At 43.1% G+C, this 14,245-nt stretch overlaps 1 long non-coding RNA gene across 1 annotated transcript; it reads left to right on the top strand.

The window, feature by feature from the left end:
* The first annotated feature begins 749 nt into the window (after window positions 1-749).
* LOC141982919 (uncharacterized) lies at window positions 750-9,593 on the top strand. Its single transcript, XR_012638243.1, has 3 exons — window positions 750-816; window positions 9,145-9,238; window positions 9,475-9,593. It is a non-coding gene; the product is annotated as an uncharacterized LOC141982919 (long non-coding RNA).
* Window positions 9,594-14,245: the final 4,652 nt, after the last annotated feature.

The raw sequence follows: 14,245 nt of genomic DNA, 5'->3' as shown, positions 1-14,245 counted from the left end.
TGTACTTGGCCTTTTGTTATGATGGAGGGACTCACCATCAACTGAGTAGCACTCGCTAGGCAAGGGACATGGGTTCCAAAACTCTGTGAAGAGAGAGAGACTTGAGACAGGTATTAGTACCTGGTGGTGTGGGCCCCTTTGTGAGGGCCTGAAGCACCAATTGCACCTCTGTCTCTCTCCACTGTGGAATGTCAGAGCTAATTTTGGGTCTATTAAGAGTCTTGCTACAGGTACTGTGCTGCATTCACTTTGGCCTTATGGTGCACCAGCACTAAGGCCCCCACTACTATGAGCTGAAATCACTGAGAGCTGAAATCACTGAGCACTGTGTCAAGTAGTGGGGAGCCGGAAGATCTAGAGTGCAGTGGTGCTGTTCGTGAGACGGCGAGCTGTGCAGAGCGGAGCCGTTCGCGAGACGGCTAGCTGAGCAGAGCTGTTCGTGGGACGGCGAGCTGTGCAGAGTGGAGCCGTTCGTGAGACAGCGGTGTGTTCGTGAGACGGCGAGCTGAGCAGAGCTGTTCGTGAGACGGCGAGCTGTGCAGAGGGAGCCGTTCGTGGTGGAGCGGAGCCGTTCGTGAGACAGCGGTGTGTTCGTGAGACAGCGAGCTGAGCAGAGCTGTTCGTGAGATGGCGAGCTGTGCAGAGCGGAGCCGGTCGTGGTGGAGCGGAGCCGGTCGCGAGACGGCAAGCTGAGCAGAGCTGTTCGTGAGACGGCGAGCTGTGCAGAGTGGAGCCGGTCGTGGTGGAGCGGAGCCGTTCGCGAGACAGCGTAGCAGAGCAAAGCCCTGTGGGGCAGTCAGCTTCAGGACACGTAAGGTACCCCTTACCTCTTTCCCCCACACACAGGCACATTTTAGCCAGACTGGGGAGTAACACTCTGCAGATGAACTTTTGAACTCTGGGGCTGGACTTTTTGGATTTTGGGTGATTTGAGGATTGCTGGACTCAAGAGACATTTGGGGTTCTGGGACTCAAGAACCCGAGGGAAAGGATGTGGCCCAATTTTCTGGGGTGGGTCTTTGCTCATGGTTTGGTTAATGAACACTAGTTGTGGTGTTTTCCCAATTTAATGCTGATGTCGTTTACCTCATGTAATTAAAGATTCTCTACTACACCGAGACTCCGTGCTTGCGAGAGGGGAAGTATTGCCTCTTCGAGGCGCCCAGGGGGTGTGTAAGATTTTCCCAGGTCACTGGGTGGGGGCTCGAGCCAGTTTTGTATTTGCTTTGATGAGAGGGAACCCCTGTGTACTGAACCCGGCCCTTGCTGCTATCAACTTGGCCTGGCAGAAGGGTTACAGAATCATAGAATCATAGAATATCAGGGTTGGAAGGGACCCCAGAAGGTCATCTAGTCCAACCCCCTGCTCGAAGCAGGACCAATTCCCAGTTAAATCATCCCAGCCAGGGCTTTGTCAAGCCTGACCTTAAAAACCTCTAAGGAAGGAGATTCTACCACCTCCCTAGGTAACGCATTCCAGTGTTTCACCACCCTCTTAGTGAAAAAGTTTTTCCTAATATCCAATCTAAACCTCCCCCATTGCAACTTGAGACCATTACTCCTCGTTCTGTCATCTGCTACCATTGAGAACAGTCTAGAGCCATCCTCTTTGGAACCCCCTTTCAGGTAGTTGAAAGCAGCTATCAAATCCCCCCTCATTCTTCTCTTCTGCAGACTAAACAATCCCAGCTCCCTCAGCCTCTCTTCATAAGTCATGTGCTCTAGACCCCTAATCATTTTTGTTGCCCTTCGCTGGACTCTCTCCAATTTATCCACATCCTTCTTGTAGTGTGGGGCCCAAAACTGGACACAGTACTCCAGATGAGGCCTCACCAGTGTCGAATAGAGGGGAACGATCACGTCCCTCGATCTGCTCACTATGCCCCTACTTATACATCCCAAAATGCCATTGGCCTTCTTGGCAACAAGGGCACACTGTTGACTCATATCCAGCTTCTCGTCCACTGTCACCCCTAGGTCCTTTTCTGCAGAACTGCTGCCTAGCCATTCGGTCCCTAGTCTGTAGCGGTGCATTGGATTCTTCCATCCTAAGTGCAGGACCCTGCACTTATCCTTATTGAACCTCATCAGATTTCTTTTGGCCCAATCCTCCAATTTGTCTAGGTCCTTCTGTATCCTATCCCTCCCCTCCAGCGTATCTACCACTCCTCCCAGTTTAGTATCATCCGCAAATTTGCTGAGAGTGCAATCCACACCATCCTCCAGATCATTTATGAAGATATTGAACAAAACCGGCCCCAGGACCGACCCCTGGGGCACACCACTTGACACCGGCTGCCAACTAGACATGGAGCCATTGATCCCTACCCATTGAGCCCGACAATCTAGCCAGCTTTCTACCCACCTTATAGTGCATTCATCCAGCCCATACTTCCTTAACTTGCTGACAAGAATACTGTGGGAGACCGTGTCAAAAGCTTTGCTAAAGTCAAGAAACAATACATCCACTGCTTTCCCTTCATCCACAGAACCAGTAATCTAATCATAAAAGGCGATTAGATTAGTCAGGCATGACCTTCCCTTGGTGAACCCATGCTGACTGTTCCTGATCACTTTCCTCTCATGTAAGTGCTTCAGGATTGATTCTTTGAGGACCTGCTCCATGATTTTTCCAGGGACTGAGGTGAGGCTGACTGGCCTGTAGTTCCCAGGATCCTCCTTCTTCCCTTTTTTAAAGATTGGCACTACATTAGCCTTTTTCCAGTCATCCGGGACTTCCCCCGTTCGCCACGAGTTTTCAAAGATAATGGCCAAGGGCTCTGCAATCACAGCCGCCAATTCCTTCAGCACTCTCGGATGCAACTCGTCCGGCCCCATGGACTTGTGCACGTCCAGCTTTGGAATGCCAAGTGAGAGGCCAAAAGAAGAGAGTATCTGATCTGCATAGGAGGAGGATGGCTTTTTGCTTAAGGTACTGGACTGTGATGCAGAAGATCTGGGTTGTAGTGACCTTACAGCAAGGAGAGATAGGGTGAATGATTGATGAATGAGTAAACGTGTGGTGATCTTCGTTCGGTACCACCACCACCCCCAACCAATTCTAAAATACTAATCAGGTAAAAATTAGTAACCACATCCCACTGGGCATGCTTTTAAGACATGTGACTCCTTTGAGGAAAAAGATCATAAGAATCAAGCAAAGTAAACTACTGTGTTTGGGATTCCTTGATGCTTGAAGAAGCAACGCTGCTAAACAGAGTAGCCAAAACTCTGCTCCGTGGGCTCGAGTAGGGCTGTGAACCAGAGGTGTCTCACGGCAACAAAGGCCTTGCCTTGCGGGAATCCGAAACAGACCAAAGGGCTGAGAAGAACGAACCAGGAGAGAAGAAGCCATCTACAAAATTGGGAACCACCTTCTCTGTTTGCCAAGCAGGAACTGCGTGTATGTTTGTGAAAGAGAGACTCATTAAGAGGAATGTATAGCTCTTAATGTCTAACATAGGAGTTATATGCTTAATATAACCCTTTACTGCTTGTGTAATTCCTTCTCAATAAACTGCTGTGTATTGAAAAGAATTACTGTGGACCTTTTTCACTGGTATGACAGTAATCTGCTCCACTGGGAGCCAGTAAAGATCCATTTCAGGGGTAGTAGCACCCCCTGTTGTCAACACAATGCAGCCTACAACCATTTGCAGTGGCACTGGGATGAAGAAACAGAGTGGTCTGATTGAGTGGTAGACAAAGGCTTTAAAGAAGTTGCTTTCTACCTTTACTAATCCCTGACCCAGTCCACTTCCCAGATAGAAATTTCCTACCAAGCGGTGATACTTCCTGCATTGCGGCATCCTAGGTGGCTATCTAATAGGCCGTTCCCTAGGCTGAAACTGCCAATCATTAACACTCTAATGTAAACAAGTATTATTATACCCATTATATATGTGGGTAAACTAGTGCATAGAGTGGTTCGGAGACTTGACCAGTATCATACAGTGAGTCTATGGCAGAGCTAGGAACAGAAGCCAGTTCTCTCGACTGGCAGTCCCCTGAGCTAACCAGTCTAGAGCACACTCCATAAATGTTTGAATCTTTAATAAAATCTTCTGGGTATCTCAATCCTGCAACACTGACTGTTTTAAAGTATTCATGGGTTATTTGTTTATGACTCTTAAACAAATCTATTAACCACTCGGCATTATTTTTAGTTAAATTTTGTTGTTTCCCTCCAACCCCCTTTCTCTTTAATAATTAATTTTGTTTTGGATACATAAATATGTCCTGAGTGTATTTGTCATTTCCTAATGTTTACAGTGGGGATTATTTTTCCTTTTAAATAGCAGATTTTGTTCTCCATATAGAGAATGCTTGTCTGATAGATTCACATTTCAAAAACATTCCCAGATAATATATTTGGCAATGGCATGAGTGTGCTTGGTGGAATTGCACTTAATGCTTCTTGGAAAAACTCATGTTTTAGTTTCTCACTCATCACATGGTCACAGAGAACAAACGCATCCCTTATATAAAAGTCCTACAGTACTCTACAGGAATGAATGCAAATCATATTACATATGCCCATCCTTCTTGTTATTGAGCCTCTGTATTAGAGGCGGTATAAGGAAATGGGAAGAAAGATACAGCATGTACCTCTCCTAGCTGTCAGGATAAGTAGCATGGTAGAATTCCAGGAAACCTTCTGCTCTCCCAGATAAAGGGCTTATGGCCCAAGAGTTAGAGGGGGAACTGGGGTTTGAAATGAGAAGGAATAACTGAGTATTTAAAATGAAGGATGGGTGAAAACCCGAACCCCATCTCAGGCTGGCCTGAAGTGGATAACTCAGTGTCTTGGTGCAGTAGGGTGTGGGTGTATGTGGGTGAGGCTGTATAAGTGTGTGTGTGTGCTCACATGTGTGTGAAGTCAGCAACCAGCCCATACTTGAATGCTGAGGCTGCTGCCAAGAAGCCAAACAAACACATTGTCAATAATTCCTGAGTATTTTTAATATTTCTATTAACTTTAAGACACAAATCAGATGCACTGGACCTTATTGCATATGTCTACACAGCCCACAGCAGCGAACCTCTGAGCCCGGTTCAGCGAGACTCAGGCTCACGAGGCTCACGCTATTTCACAAAAAATATCTGTGTAGACGTTGTGGCTCAAGCTCTGAAACCTAGGGATGGGAGTGGGCTTCAAACCCCAAATGGCAACTTAAAAGCACTGTCTACACAGTTATTTTTAGCATGGTGGCATGTGTCTGTGAGTCCAAGCCTGTCAACCCCGGCTGGGAGGTTCACTGTCATAGGATGTGTAGATGTACCCTGTTCTGCTTTCCCTCACAACAGCGTAGATCTGGAGTAACACTACTGAAATGAATGGAGTTACACGGTTGGATAGCTGCTGAAAGTGAAAGCAGAATCAGGCCCTACATGTCTCATCCCTCTCCTAAATTAGATTCTTCCATTCATTTTACTTGCATTGCTCCAAACTGCATTACAGTATAAGTAGGCTTGCAAGGATTAGATGTTTATTAGTAATTGTCACTTTCGCTGTCACACGCAAACCAACCAACCAATCGATAAAGTAAGACAAATGCTGCCTGAGAACTTGGTAGAGTTAAATCCAGTGATTTAAAATTCTGAATTAGGCTTGTCACAAACGGACTTGCAAATGAGTAGTAAAAACAGGCATGTTTTATGGATTTAAGGATATTTACTTTGTATATTTTGATGTGATAGTCACAATTTGTATTTTAAAAGTGATAAAGCTTTAACTTTTAAAATTTCAATGTATACCCTCACTAAATAATTGTCTTTTCCCCCATAATTTCCTGGAATTCTGAAAATTTACATCAATAAAAATAAAATAAAAAAAGCTTAGAAATCTTTGGTATTATCCTTTGAAATGATAAAAAGATAAAAATAAAAAATCTGCCAAGCCTAGGGGTTCCTTTCCATTCATACAAAACAGAACCGGCCCGAGCCCCCTCTCCCCTCCCAGTAACCTGGGAAATTTACACACCGCCCCTGGGCGTCTCTGAGAGGCAATACTTCCTCACTCGCAACACAGAGTCTGAATGTAGGAAAGAAACTTTTAATAAAATGAGGGAAGTAACTCAGCGCTAATTTGGGAAAACACCACAAATAGGGCTCATAAACACAACCATGAGTAAAAGACCCACCTCCAAGTAGGTTGGGCAGTGTCCTTTTCCCCTCAGGTTCTTAAGTCCAGCAACCCACAAGTCCCTTTCACGCGCCCAACCCTTCTCTGCACCCCACTCACAGTTGCTGTCCTTGGTCAGTGCAGAGCCAGAGTTTAGAGGTGCAGCTGCAGAGTTCACCTCCCGCCCTGGGTGAGGTAAAGAAGTACCTTACTTGCTGCACTGCTCGGGCACTCACTCGCCACCCCTCTCTGCAAGCCGCCCTGCTGGCTGCTTGTCGCAGCTCTGCACCACTGCCTTGCTGGCTGTCTGCTCACCACTCTTGCCATGCCTCTCCACCAGCCGCCCTGCTGGCCGCTCATCACGCCTCACTGCCACACCAGCCACTCCTTCACCAGCAGACTGTCAGACGCCTTCTGCTGCCACCTGCCTCTCTCCTGGGACCTCTGCACATCAGTCTTTTAGTAATTTTCAGCTCTTAGCTGGCAGGGCAGATACACAGTCGTACCACAACTGATTTCAGCTCTGATTTGGCATTTAACTTAAAGAGGCTCCTAATGAAGCCTATTTATCTCTGTTCTTTGAACAGTGGGGAGGACCCTTGATGAGGGTGTGCAGCTTCCTAGCTGGGGATACCTGTCCCCACCCTCTGACTTTCACAGGGCTCTGACATTCGAGCCCCTGGCTTAACTAGGTTCTTTCAGCTGAAGGTGGCCCCATCATTTTGGACAGGTTAAGCACAGTCCTGCTTTCCTGTATTCCTACAATAATTACAACATTGGTAACCATATTTCACTACCCCTGCGTACAGTACTATGGTGATTTGTACCCAACACCAGCCAAAGTTGATCACTTTGACACTGCTGTATCTGCTGAATATGTAAGCGGAGCAGGAGAAAACTGTATTTACATAAATACACCCAAGTCATTCCCCCTCCCAGCTAGCTGTCAGGGAAGCATTCATTCAGACCCTGCTTACATTTTATTTACCTTATTTTTTAAAGTTCTGAAAAAGTGGAAAATCATGCAAAATAAAGCAGAAAAGCCTATCTACCCACTCCTTGAGGTAAGAAGGAATTTTTCAACTGAATTAAATTGGAGGAGGATCAGGACTTTGAAGTGTGGTAACATAACAAATAGAACTGCATGAAAATTTTTTGGACAAACCATTTTTTGCCCCCCAAAAATGCAGTTTCAGGTTGAGCGAACCACTTTTCAAATTCATGTCAGATTCTCTGAATAATTTTGGTCAGTAACAAAAGATCTGGAAAAAGCAAAATGTTTTGTTCCATCATTTTTTAAATAAAACACATGGATATTTTGATTCCAAATGACTTCTCATTACAATATAGACTCCAATTTTGTTTCAAATGTTTCAAAACCCCATCTAAAATGAAGGAAAAGGGGATTTTTTCAACTTTTTCACTTTGCTCAAAAATTTGAAATTATTTTGTTCTGAATTGACCCCAAATATTTTTTTTAACTTTGCAGTTTGACTAGGAAACAGAAAATCAGTTATTTGCACAGCTCAAATACTGAGTAACAAGAATGTTACTGTTATGACAGGATTCCCTAGATAGCACTGTTATCCACAGTCTTACAAGTTCATAGCGTGCAAGCAGTGTTCTATTTTTGAAGAAATACTAAATTGTTAGTTTTATTATGTAGATTCTTTGGGGGGGGGGAGCACTGTGGCAGGCAGCAAACAAGTTTGATCTCTGCCTTAATCTCTCTAACTAGAGTCAATTATTGGGGAAGTTATTCCCTGGAAACTGAGCACTGGTGTTTGGGCTGAAATCCTTGAAAGAGGGGAATGTCTGCATGCTGTTTGTAAGTACCTCTGTTCAAGGACTGGTGTACAGAGTGTAAAGTAAATGAGTTGCATGAAGTATAGCCAGAAAGTACATCACAAATTTCTTCTCCAATGGGAAGTCTGCCTGCAAGTCCCCCACATCTGCTATTGCAGGGATCAGCAACCTTTGGCACGTGGCTCACCAGTGGGAGCTGTGATCAGCTGAACCTGCAGACACGGCAGGTAAACAAACCAGCCTGGCCCGCCAGGGGGCTTACCCTGGTGGGCCGCATGCCAAAGGTTGCCAATCCCTGTGCTATTGCTTGGCAGAGGGGTGACATTATTCAAGAGCATTCAAAAATGTATTTTTTGTCAGAAAAAGAAAATACTAGAGAGATGACCCCAGGCCTTTGGCTCAAGGGTCAGTCACCTATACAACAGCTTCTCTTTAAAAATCGTAGGCTTCTCTGGTGTTACTGCCGTATTCCTACTTAGCTACCATTCCCACCCTCCTCCTCTCTGACATTTTCCTTGCTCCTTGCCTATTTAACTCAGCTTTCTCTCCTTGACCACATCTAACCCTTTCCTTTTCATGATACTCTTCACATCCATGTACTACAGTCAGCTTTCCCAGCGGTAAGCCAAACAGGGGTAGCACAGATAGTGTTATTAGATTATGTGTTATTAGATGAAGTGAGAGAATTGCTAAAGGTTCCCAGTTTCTTCAGTCTCCTACCTCAACTCACCCTAGGAGGAAGTTTCTCCTGCTCAAGGCCTTTCTCACCCACTTACTCCATGAGGTTTCTGCTGCTTCATTCCTTATATCCTCTTCCTATTTAAAATAAAAACAAAACCTACTTTAGTACAACCATACCCAGCTTCATTACTGTGATGGGCAAAAAGGCACCATGAGCAGGGAGCTCCTTTCCAACCAAACTCCCTGTATGTCCTTGGAATAGACTTTGGAGCTGAAGCTGAAGGTCACTCACAATTGGTGCAGTTCCCTACAAAGTATAGGCAACTACAATTACACTGAAGCCTGGAAAAAGTAGCCCTGATTCTCCTCAGTTCCACCAGTTGCCCATCACTGTAACTCTGTTTGCTTCAGTAGAGTTACTCCTGATATATACTCCGGCCATCAGTGTCTTTTGGCAGTTTTTCTGTATCATAGCAACTGACTGCTTCTGAAACCTGTTTGTGTGATATTTGGTTCTGGGTTTTTATTTCTAGTTTAGCCAATGAATGCAAGGAAGCAAAATCCTATGGAAAAGAGGAGCCTGCTTACCCTCTGCTTGCTTTCAGAGAGACCCTGTACAGAGTTCAGGTGCGGTGATGGCATTGTATTGTAAAGTCAGGCTGCCCTTTCATGTCAGGGCAGCTGGCCCGTGTCCTTGTCTTCCCCAATGTGTTTGTCTGCATGTGTGTCAATAAGTTACTTGACCCATGCTTATGCTCCAGTCTCTTGAGTTTAACCTCCTGAGAAAATTTGGAAGCAAGAAAGCAGTCTATCCTGGTGGAGTATTTTAAGTCTCTCTCTCTCTCTCTCTCTCTCTCTCTCAGAGAATCGAGTACAGTGTTTGTTCATGGTAGCAACAGTGGAGAGTGAAAGAAAAACCTGAAAGGGATACAAATTATGTTAACACATGAGTCACCAGTAAAAACAGCCTCCACATATTAAAGGTACTTCCCCCTATATACACACCTATACTTCCACCCTAGTTTTATAGGCCTATTACGTGTATATGAACACACATGTAAATACTTTGTATAGGGTTTTGCGCACTGAATTTTCACTTAATGCCTACAGATAAGTTTTGAAGACACTTTATCGACATGGATTCCACACCCCTGCAACCACTGCTGCTCTCATCAGATACAATCTGCACTATGTTCTGGTCCCCTTTCCCCAACTTGCATATGCTGAGTATATATGCCCTGCTAATACAGCTAATAACAGTGAGTGTCCTGAACAATATCTGATCTGTACCTGGTAAAACTGTGAGGGTGCATCGATACATGCTGCAATCTCTTTGGAGCACTAAGAAGAGGCTTTTCCATGACTGCCTCTTGGGGTTTGTGGTGTGATTGCACTATTGCTGGATGGCTGTAGGTGTACTGACGGAATCACTCCACTTCACATACCTCTTGTTCAATTTAACCTGCGTCCAGCTTTTCTCTTTGTGAATGAAACATGGTGGCAGCGTCTGTGCAGTGAGTTCTTTGAAGTGCAGCAGCTGGCAACATGAGCCAGGGAACTCAGTCTGAAGGCCTCTGGAGTGCTAGATTTTGCAAATGCAAGCCAAGCACAGTGACAGACTTGGTGGAAGGAGAAGTTCAAGCTGTACACAGATCTGGCTGTGCAGAAGGACAACAGAACCTACCCCTGCTTGGCCCATATTTAAAAGCAATGTATAGACTGGTATACAAAATAAAAAAGCAACATATGAGCTGTAAAAATGATTAATCAAATTAGTGTTGCAAAATCAAGTTTACTGACAGAGTGCAATTAATATTTATAAGGCTATTTTTATAAGCATATCTTAGGGATATGCTAACCAACATAGTTTTCAAAATCTGCAGCCTCTAAAAAAGTCACACACAGAAATCAAGGAAATCTCTTCAAAAAAGTGGGAGGGTAATCAAAAACTCCAAAAGCATTTAGAACGACACATTGGTCATTACATCTTCGTTTTCAAAAAAGGAGTCGTATGAGAGAAAATTCTTCAGATTCCAGAGGGACAAGAAATGATCAGATGTGAATATCAGGATTGTAACAAAAATACCAGAGCCTTTGCAGAGATATATTTTGGGATTCAGAGGCAGCAAGAAAAAGAACTCAATAAGTAAAGTTTATCACAAATTAGAGGAACTTCACTGGCGGATGGAACTGTGGAGCAAGAGAGCAATATAAAGTGGAACAAAAGCTGATGAATCACTGTCATTTGGATTGGTAAAAAAAGCAATAGAAGATCCTTCAATGTCAGTATTAGATATGAAACATGTTCTTTGCTATATTAAATTGCATTTTATTGAAACAGCCAATGTAAAGTTTAAGTCAAAACTTCTCCTAGTGTTTACATTTATGCTGTATTACGTATAGCCACAGCATCAGATGATTGAGCGTCTCAAAAACATTACCTAGTTTAAAAATACTTAGTATTATCTAGTCATAAGGGAGATTTTCAAAAGTTTTGGAATTGGGAAAATATATTGTTTTTAATCTATTTTTATTGTAGTAAAAAATTTAAAAAATAACATAACTAAGGTTTCAAAGGACCACAGTCATGCTACATATGGAGTATTCCATCTTTTGGGGCCTGATTCAAAGTCTGTGATGGCATGACTGCAATCATTTTCAGTGGGCCTACAGTTATTTCACCTCATTCCCAGAACCTCCTCCCTCCACATGCGCAAAATCATTTCTGCACTCATAACCTCATCCTAGCCCTCACTAATTTGTCTCATTCTGAATACATTTATTTTTCTGCCTATTACCATTGCTGCTTATTGGTATTTTTCTATGACGGTTACATTTTTAAAGCCATGAAGTGAGACATTTTCTGTGCACAGGGCCCCCTACCACCCTGATACTCATTACAATATCCACCTACCCAGCACAGTGCTATCTATATCTTCTTATTTATTGGAATGTAATATAATTACACTTATATGCCATCAATTTTGTCTGTGTTTCCTGCTAGTTAAATCAGCTTCTGTGCATTTGTTTCATGATGCATTCACCATAAATGGATATGTATAGCCTATACATTTATTCATCTTGTCAAGTATTCATGTGCTGGATTCCTGTGTTCGTTACTGGCAGAAATTATTCATCCTAATGAATCCATGGGAACAGAAGAAAGAACATACAATACCAAAATAATTTAAATTATACAAAACGTGCCAGGAAAATGTATACATATACATGTGTGCATGTAATGCTGGCTCTGATTAAAAAAACCCCAAAACCTAAAAGATGTTTATGTATGCTGACTAGATGCTGATTTATGGAACCCTTTTGCTTGTATAACAGCATGATCTGAAATATCCATGTGCAGAGTGCAGAACACTAAGGAAAATGAAATAAATAAATAAATAGATAGATGTTAATCTGCACAGTCAGAGGGTTTTGTAGAGGGAGCCATGGAGCAAACAAACTAAGGGAAAATCTGTGGGTATGCACCTATTACTGTCCCTGGTACATATTTCATTATTTAAAGAATAAGAGTTGGGGGGGGCGGAGGTGTAAACTGAATTTTAAATAAAAAAGACAGATGGACAGATGGAGAAGCAGCAGTTAGTAGTTAAAAGGAAGTCAGGATTTAAATTCCTAACTTTGCTACAGACTTGACTGACCTTACAAAAGTAATTTACAGTTGCTGAGCTAAATTGTGGCACTAAATCACTGACCTGCATTGGGTGATGGGACAAGTTCCCTCTGGTGAGTTTGGCCTGCAAAGCAAAGCGGTGCAAAATGGATTAGCGATACGTCTTCTGTCCTTCATGCTCCCTTTGGGGTGACATACACTCCTGGGATACATGGAAGAGCATTATCTGTGTCAGAGATCTTCCAAGCAACAAGGAAGACCCATGATCCTAATTTGACAACAAAGACACATGGACTCCCACAAATAGCAAACCTGGTAGAGGACAACACCTCTTCCTCTAGTCAAGGACCTAGTCAATCATTACCACTCTACATTTGTCTCAGCCACTTACACGTTGGCTCTCAAACAGCCCTTCTTCCCCATTTCCCACACAGATCCTTGGTTTTCTGACACCGTGCAATGGACGAACAGAGGGGGCAGAAACTTGAGTACCGATGGTGGAAACCAAAGGCTGATTTAGACAGGTTGAAACATAATCAATTCCTCAAAGCATATGCTGTTGATGTATTACAGGCCAAGATAACCTTTCAAAAATGTGGACACCAGAACTAGATGCAATATTCCAGTATCAGTCTCAAAAATGCTGTGCACAGAGGTAAAATCACCTTCTGGTCATCACACCTGGTCATTGCTCCCTGGTTTTTACATCCAAAGATTGGACTAGCTCATTTTGCCACGACGTTGCCCTGGGAGCTCTTGTTGAGTTGCTTGTTCACTGTGACCCCCAAAAGCCTTTTCAGAGTCCCTGCTTTCCAGGATACAGCCCCCGCTGTAGATATTGCCTGTGTTCTTTGTTCCTAGCTGTATAACTTTGTATTTGACTGTATTAAACACATTTTGTTTGAATGGGCCCAGCTTACCAAGCAGTTCAGATCACACTGTCACCATTATTTACTATTCCATCAGTCTTGGTATCATCTGCAAATTTTATCAGCAGTGATTTTATATTTTCTTCCAGATCATCAGTGAAAATGTTGACTATTGTCAGGCAGAGTGCTGAACACTTCTATCAACACCCACCTTCAATGATGAGTCCCCATTCACAACGACTCTTTGAAATCTGTCAGTTAGCCTCTTCTTAATTAATTTAATGTGTGCTTTATTGATATTGTAGAGTGCTAATTTTTTAATCAGAATGCCTTGCAGTACTCATCAAATACCTCACAAGAATCTACGTATGTTACATCTGCACTATTACCTTTATCAACTAAACTTGTAATCTCTTCAAAGAATGAAATCAGGTTTGTATGAGAAGACATATCTTCCATAAAACTATGTTGAATGTCTCTTAATTCTTTATCAACTGAATCCTGTATCAGTTTTTGCATTATTTTGCCTGGAATTGGGGTCGGGCTAACCAATTTATAGTTACCCAGGTCATCCCACTTGCTCTTTTTAAATATTGGCACAACACTAGCACTTTCTATTCTTTTGGAATTTTCCCAGTATTCTGAAATTTATTAAATTTTGAGATCAGTGGGCCAGAGAGCTCCTCAGCCAGCTCTTTTAGGACTCTTGGATGGAAGTTATCTGGGCCTGCTGAATTAAAAATGTTTATCCCTGGTAGATGTCACTCTATTCACATCTTCCTTAGTTACTAATGAACATTAAAGTACTTCAGCATCCTCATGTGATATGCTATTCTAGTCTGTATAGGTTTTTATACCATGCTCATCACTGTAGCATCTGAGCACTTCCAGGAGTGCAATAAGTAACATGAATAACATCTGTCACATGTTTGTTCTCTAATCCCCTCCCCAGAGGGAGAAATGTGTACAGTAGGGAGTCTTGTTTTAGTAGGGTGTAGGGTTTCTGTTTGTTAGTTTAATATAAATATACCTGCCTGTTGCTATATGTTTACGGAAGAGAAGATTAAAGAAATGGCCTTGCATTTGGAGAGAAAAATGATGAGTTCCTTCCACAGTCTTGGACCAGCCCCAGAG

This window comes from Natator depressus, chromosome 1 (assembly GCF_965152275.1).
Source record: "Natator depressus isolate rNatDep1 chromosome 1, rNatDep2.hap1, whole genome shotgun sequence".
NCBI classification, from domain to species: Eukaryota; Metazoa; Chordata; order Testudines; family Cheloniidae; genus Natator; species Natator depressus.
The sequence above is the reverse complement of the archived record's forward strand: the minus strand, read 5'-3'. Positions and strand labels throughout refer to the sequence as shown.